This window comes from Marmota marmota, unplaced genomic scaffold (genome assembly GCF_001458135.2).
Source record: "Marmota marmota marmota unplaced genomic scaffold, marMar, whole genome shotgun sequence".
Classification (NCBI taxonomy): domain Eukaryota; kingdom Metazoa; phylum Chordata; class Mammalia; order Rodentia; family Sciuridae; genus Marmota; species Marmota marmota.
In genome coordinates, this window is record NW_025999962.1 from 2,605,051 (window position 1) to 2,612,654 (window position 7,604).

At 57.0% G+C, this 7,604-nt stretch overlaps 1 long non-coding RNA gene across 6 annotated transcripts in view; it reads right to left on the minus strand.

Moving 5' to 3' along the window:
• Positions 1-7,604, minus strand: part of LOC107155799 — a 60,786-nt gene that overhangs the window by 27,369 nt on the left and 25,813 nt on the right. The window contains exons 1-3 of one of the 6 annotated variants that reach the window (XR_007347537.1): positions 7,249-7,598; positions 7,033-7,163; positions 5,426-5,735 (exon numbers count right to left, since the gene is read on the minus strand). The exons of 2 other annotated variants lie outside the window; for them this stretch is intronic. This is a non-coding gene — a long non-coding RNA (uncharacterized LOC107155799). Of the gene's footprint in view, positions 1-5,425; positions 5,736-7,032; positions 7,599-7,604 lie in introns of those variants that run through there. 3 more of the 6 variants (XR_007347535.1, XR_007347534.1, XR_007347533.1) reach the window with 3 other exon arrangements.

Sequence of the window (7,604 nt, forward strand, 5' to 3'; positions counted from 1 at the left end):
GGAAGCCCTGCTGCCGCCCAGGAGGACGAGGAGAACGCTACTTTTGTCTCCCGCTCTCCTCTGGCACTGGCTGCCCGGGGAGGGGGGGCCAGAGGCGGCCGCTGCGGCTCGGCCCCGCCCACCGGGAATTTTCGAAAGATGCTCGTGGGTGCGGGAGGGTGGCAGACGTGGCAGAGGCGGGTGGGCCGGGTCCCCAAACCCACCACCAAAAAAGGAGGGGGCTAGCCGAGGGGGAGAGGGAGGAGGACGCCACAGCGTCTGGCCACTCAGGAGCCGCCCGAGGAGGACGCCGGGAGCGGCCCGGCCCAGGCCCAGCCCCGGCGCCCGCCAGCCCCTTGGACAGGCAGCATGGCCTGGGCGCCATGTTGCAGCGCCTGCCTGGCTGGGCCATTCCAAGGGGCCCAAGTCCAGGCGGCCTGGCTTGCTGGAGGATAGAGGCCACATTGTTCCCACACCCAGCTCTGCAGAGGAGCAGGCTGTGGCCAGCACCCTGGCTGCTTCCCTTAAGGAGAGGCCAGGGGCCACCACCCCAGGAGGTCCCACTCAGAGCCCTGCAGCGAACCATCTGACACCTGTGGCTGTGGGTGCTGTCCTGGCTAGGAGTCCAGGCCAGGGATTTGAATCCAGCCTCGTATCTACCTAGCCAACTGACCGTGGCAGGTCAGCAAGTCATCCATCTTCCCCCAGCCTCAGTTTCCCCAGCCACATAAGGAGGAGACAACCATTCCCACAGGGTGGGCTGCTAGGGTGCCAGGATGAAGCGGAGTCTGAGCACTGCGCCTGGCACCCCGCAGGCCCTCTCTCAACTGCCTTGAGGCCCAGGAGGGCCAAGGGTCCTTGTGGCATCCAGGCAGGTGGACAGGAAAAGAGGGCATCAGGGCTGGAGCCTGCGCTCATTCCCCCTGCCCTCTCCAACCATCAGTATCCTTTGGTGTCACCAGAGTTGATGCTTGCCACCACCAGGACATGTTTCTGTCCCCTGCCCTGTGACCTGGCTCCACATGCTTAGGTTTGAACGTGGGCACTTCTACTGAAGTTCATCAGACTCTGCCGCCATTCCATCAGACACAAGGCTGGCTCCACCTGGCCGCCCCATCCGTCCAGTCTCCCCTGTGGCCCCTAATGTGACACCAGCTCTGGTCACCTGGGAGGGCCTGGGGAAGGCTGCAGGCCTTGCCAAACCCTCGACAGGAGTCTGGCCCAGCAAGGCCAAGTTCCAGCAGTGCCAAGGGCCACCTGGGCTGCTGCCTGCAGAGGCCCATGCCAGGTTCTGAGCCTGACTCCTGGACACAGTGAAGGACTCTGTGTCCACAAGGACTCCAGGGAAAGAGCAGCAGGACCCGGGGAAACGCCCATCGGCCCCTGGGGCAGGAGCCCCCGAGGCCGGCACTGTGTCTCCGCCTGCTCAGAGCCAAGGGGTAGGTGGAGCAGTGAGAGAGAAGGAAGCAGCCGAGGAGTCCTGCCGTCCTCAGCCTTGGTCTCACGCACACGCCACGTGACCGCCTGCCAGCTGACGCCAGAGACAAAGCAGGTAGGATTCCGATGCCATGCGCTCAACCAGGAACGCCGGGAATCCATGCCAACAACGGCTTGGCATGGCTGCCAAGAGCCCGGCCCCAGGAGAAGAAGGGTCCCCGTGCTCTGTGGAGTGGGCCGTGCAGTGAGGCCTGCCCTGCTGGCCAGCACCACAGGGGAGCCACGGAAGGCCTGGTGGCCATTTAGAAGGAGAGCAGGCGAACCTGGGTCCCAGCTGCAGGAGGGCTGTGCCCTGCAGTGTCACCACGACTAGAAGAGCCACTGCTGTGCCCAGAGATGCCAGCATCCAGCCCACTGCACACCAGGCAGGCCCCAGGCCATCGTGGGCTCAGGACATAGGCACCTGGAGGAGGGCCCTTCTTGGAGGGAGGTGCGTGCCTTAGGGTTTGGCAGCCTCAGCACGGTGCTGGGTCAGAAGCCTATCAACAAGCCCTTCTGGGGGCTGGTGGAGGGGACACCACAGGTGACATCCACGGCCCCCAACAGGCAGGTCTGGGCACGACCCAGGGGTTCACCAGCTTCCCTTACTGTTGAAACGTACGGGAACCTGCAGCCAGACACCCTTGTTCTATTATGATTTAAAATGTTATTATAAAAGTCTGATTGGATGTAAATCTCTCTCTTAAACACATGAAAGGCAATTCCAAATTTAAGAGACCCCAAATCAGCAGGTAAATATTTCAGCTAAAGGCTCTTCCTGCCAGCTGAACTGCAGCATTACAGAGCATGGCTCACGGGAAAACCCATCCTGGCTCTAGCCAGCAAGACAGGAGTCAAGGTCTTCTCTGACCTTGAGCAAAATTTCTATCAGAATATAGATATACGTATGTGTATATATATATACACACACACACATAAAGTTTATGAATTTACTTCGCCCTCTTGGGCACGTTTTACAACCACAACTACCAGTCTTATTGCACAACACTAATTGTGGCCTCTGCTGGTAACGTCTCTAGTCACAAACCCTCCCAGCCACTGGACAGTGAGTCCCGGACATTGGTGCACATGAGTATCCGAGCCTCAGGGGCAGCTGAGATCTGGAATCCAGACTCCACCCCAAAACTGGACAAGACAGGGCTGGGTTCTGTGCTCGAGCGCCCTCACCAAGTGAACAGAGACCTGTGGGACAGAGGGTTTCTTTCTTTTTTCATTATTTCAATTTCACCACTTCTACTGTGGCCTCAAAGCCTGTCTGGACACCCCCAAAATAGACAGCACTCCTGTGGCAGCAATCTGTGGGCAACTTAACGCAGAGAGTGCAACCGGCTCGGCTAAGAGGTTCTAGCATTAAAAATAACAAGATACAACAGCAGTTTTTAAAAAATAAAACCTCGTTTTGAAGACAAATGTTATCCATACCAACAAAACCTTGGGTGACGATGGAACAACTCCCCGTCTGTCCTCCTGCTCTGGCTTCTTGGAGGCATCCAGAGGACCACCTAAGGTGGCAGGTGTCGCCAGTCAGCCGACTGATGGTTCCCAGAGCTAAAGGGCCCTGGCACTGGGGCAGACCCGAGGGCTGTGGACCTGGCACTCCTAATGTCCTGTCCCCCGCCTCAGCTTCTCCGTAGGTCCCCAGGTGAGCCTGGGCTCCCGACCTCTTCCCTGTGCCCACAGCATGGTGGTGCAGGCCTCAGGTGGGGACTCAGCAAACTCTATGAAATCAGAAAATACTCAGAGGTACTCCCCCTGGGCAGGGTTTGTGGTGCATCACAAAAACGTCCGCTGCAGCCAGGGTGGGTGTTTGAGGGCCTGTGTGCGGCTCTCCAGTCCATTCAAACTCCCCACGGCCTACAGGCCACTCCCAAGTTCATCTGAGAGCAGGGTTCAGGAGAGGGAGGTGAGGCTGGAACCCACAGCTAGGGGCCGATCGCTCACTGGAAGGCCTCTCCGGCACCCTCTGGGGACCTCCCTTTCTCCTCCTGTCCCCGTTTGTCCCCCTTCCATGCTGCAACCCAGCCAGGAGACAAAGGCTGACCTGGGCCTGGCCGGAGGGAGGCCTCATCCGGCTCACAATGTGCAACCTGGCCACCTCTCCAGAACTGGCGAATGCGCCCCTGCCGCCTCTAAGAAGAAATCACAGAAGAGAAAAAATAAACTTGTGAAAGTTTAAACTCCACTCAACAAAGAAAGCCGGATGTGCCTCCTGAGTTGGCCCGAGAGCCACAGGTCAGAAGACTTTCTTTTTCCTTCTTTAAACCTCTGCCCCTGACTATCCAGCCAGGGCCTGCGATACCCAGACAGTGCAGCTCAACAGCCATCCCGGCTGACAGAATACTGGTCACCCCGAAAATAAATATTCCACATAAAAGAGCCATTGTCTCTGCTGGGTGACAATTGTTGCTGTTCTCCCTCCTCGGCTTGGTAACATTGGAAAGCACTGCCAGTGCTGTTCAGGGTTCCTTCTTGCTCCGGCAAAATATTTGGAGAAAGGACAATCTCTCTGGGTCTCTGTGAGCCATTTGGCAGGCCTCCTCCTGTACCTGGCCAAGGAACAATTAGCTCTTCAGGGTGGCGAAGCTCCCACCAAATCACCACCTGCATTTCCAGCAAGGCCACTGGCCACTGATGGGCCACTCTGGACCCCCATGGGGAGCAAAGGTCAGACACAGGGCCAGCCCCTGAAGTGCCACTCCTAATGAGGTTCCCATCCTGCTCTCGGAAGAGAAGGGGTGCCTCCTCCTCAGCACATCCTTGGTCCCCAAGTGGACCCGGGACTCATCTCCTGTACCTAATAGGAGATACAGGATACATTCAGGTTGTCCTGTTCACACCAAGTCCCTGGGACAAGGGAAGAGCTGCCTTTGGCTAGTTCCTGCCAGTCTACCTTGTCCACTTTGGCTACCACCTGTAGGCAGGGCCGGAAACTTGTTGGTGCCCTTCCCTGGGAAAAGAAAACTGGGAACTCTGTACTCAGAACATCATATTATAACACAAATGAATGATAATAAACAAATACATTAACAATTATAGTGACTGTCATTTACAACAATGACCAAAGTAGAAGCCATTTAATTCCTCCCCACGATGGGCCACATGTGGATTTATGGAAATCCTGTTGTCTGAAGTCTCTGAGATTGGTCATTATCGTCTTTGTTCCTGCTTTAGCACTCAGGGCACAGGTCCAGGGAGGTGACCTGACCTGACCAGGGTCACACGGTGAGCTGGGCAGGGCTAGATGGAAGCTCAGGGGGCTCTGACATATACTGACATGAGCTTGGACAATCAGACTGACCACAACTCTGTAAGAGTCTTCCCCTCTCCCCAAACACACACATACACCCCAAAACCCAACCATCTCAACACACAACTGAGAGGGGAGTTCTAGGATGTGCCTGGCCTGGCCTGGAACACCCCTCCCTTCCCCCATACTGCCTGTGGAGGCACACGCAAAGGCACCCTGGACTTCTCTGGATAGGAGGAAGGACCTGCCCCACAGGGTGCCCCCCTGCCTTGCAGAAGGGCTTCATCCATGCTGGGCTGGGACTAACCCAGGGCCCTGTGGGGACCAAAGCAAGGGAGACACCTTTTCAAAGCAGCCAACCGGCCAGGTGTAAACCACACAGGTGAAAAGCGACCCACTGCGGAGCTCCAGCTGCCCCATCGAGAAAAGCCAAGCACAGGTCTGCATGTGCTAAGGCAGATGCACCACACCCGGCCACGGCGGAGGGGATGAGTGAGCCTCATGGCCGCACACGGCCGGGCGCTTGGCCTGGCCAGCCTCTGCCAGCAACTTGGAGACCCCTCACCTGGGAGGGTCTATGGCATAGCAGGGTCCTACACAGTTGAGGAGCCACCCCAGGCTGGGCCCTGGTTTCATACAAAAACAGAACACCCATCTCCCCACCAGCCCACACTGCGGCCCACTCCACCAGGCCCTGCTTACCCCATTCCTTATGTCGTATCCAGCAGTGAGCAAATCCGACAAAGAGCCAGTTTCGTTTTCAGGGCCTCCTCTTTTGTGCGAGTGTTGAGTCCTCAAAAGTCAATATTCCAAAATGGAGATGCCCTGGCTGGCCCCACTGTGTACTCAAGAATCTCAATCTGGCCACCGTCTGTGGACCAGGGTATTTATTCTCTGTGGCAGCAGAGGGGACCCTGAAGCTTTGACGAATAGCAACTACACTATGAGGCCCTGGGCCCAGCTCTTCTGAGGCTCTGATCTTTGCTCCTTGCCTTTGATCACGCCTGTGAGCCTAGTGAAAAGGAGACAAAGTGCCTTTTGGGGTCTGTTTTAATCCTGGGGTTTACCCATCAGCCTCTGCAGAAGACCAAACTTCTCATCCAATGAGCACTGTCACCATCTTCCATGGACCAGGGGGAACATCTCTGGCTTCTTATAATGACTAACCCCATCGCCGACCAGGCCAGGCCAAGCGGCAGCTCCCGCTACAGTGGCATGCCCTCAACACTGTGCCGCCTGCCTCTGAGATCACCCCTGAAGTCCCACCCTGGGGTTCATGTCTGCTAGGTGCCTCTGATAAAGTCATAAATAAAATTTAAAACCGGGAGGGGGTGCCGGGGAAAGCAGGCTAGCAGAAACCATGAGCAAGGCCAGCCTCTCCAGGACTGGAGCGGACTTTCATCCTCGGGTCCCTGCTGCCAGACCCTGCTGAAATGGTCTCCCGTGGCTCTCCCCAAAAGGAAGACAAGCAGGGAACCCAGAGAGAGCGAGGCATAGAGTCTGGACTACACAGGCCTTGTCCACGTTCCCGGAAACAGGGCCTCAGTGCCAGCCCAGGACTCGGGGCGTTATGGAAACCGGCCGCAAGACTGTGGTGAACGCAGGCACCCGGGATCCAAACCACATCCACAAGGTGGGAAGGGAGGGGAATCGCACCTGTGGCACTACCGCCTTGAAAAGCAGGCTTAATCCACAGCGACGGGTTTCCCGTAGCCCTGGGGCGGAGCAGGCACGCAGGGACACACGTTTTAAAATCCCCAGGAGCCGGAACCAATGAGTTACAATGACACAAAGCTATGGCCTGCGGAGGTCCCCCCAAAACCCAACTCTGGAGAAATTAATTTCAGTGCTACCTTAAAGCCCCGTAATCCCAGCTAACAAGCATTCCTTCACCCCTCTCCTGCTTCCCACAGTCTCCCCAGGGCCACTGGCCCAGTCTGTGTGTGACCCACCTATAAAGAGACATTCATTACAAAAAGTTAAGAGTTGTTTTTCATTCCACGCCACCATAAAAGACGGCAGGCACACCAGGGCCTCTGGCTCCACGGTGAACTGCTGGGATGGGAGTGGAAGGGTTCTCCTACAGCTCCCCAAAATGTCCAAGCAGAGAGAAAAAAAAAAAAAAGCAGCAGGGAGGGCGTAGGAAGCAAAGGAGAGTTCATTTTTCAAGACAGGGCTGTGGCTTCCAAGTAACCTTTCAAACACATCTATCCCCCAAACAGATGTTTGTTCTTTCTATTGTTCCAGACGCCCTTTGGAGCTTATTTTAGGAATTCACCAGTATTTTCTCTGGCTAGTAGCCTGCACACCTGAGATGAGAAGCTGGACTTCACGAATTCCAAGTTCCAGACTGAAGGACGACGGTGGAGTTCTTGCAAGCTGGCGGTCTCTTCAGGTTGGGGAGCAACCTCCTTCGGGTGTCCCCTGGACTGTAAAAGGCCTGCCCCGCGGAAGGAGCCCTCTGAGAAATCCCTTCGTTAATATTTAAATACTCACTAAGTAGCGAAAGTGAGAAATGCACTTACCGTCCTCCGGAGTCGCCCTGAACGGATCGTGCCCGCAGCGCACAGGTCGACAGTCCTGCCCTTGCCGGGCGACCGCGCCTGGCCGTAGCCAGCGCAGTGCTAACGTGTCCACAGCCGCAGAGGCTCTTGGCCGAGAGTGCCGGGTTCGCAATGCTTGCCTCCTTCCCGCGCCGAAACCTCGGACAGAGCGGTGCGGTTCCCGCAACTCTTGAGGGTGGAACGGCCCGGCCGCAAACACACGGCCAGGCCCCGCGCCGCTCCTTCCTCCGGCATCCTGGTATTCAGCGAGCGGCCGCACGAAGAGTGGTCCGAACGACCTGGTCACCGCGTCCGCGACCGGCGCCGCCACCGGGGAC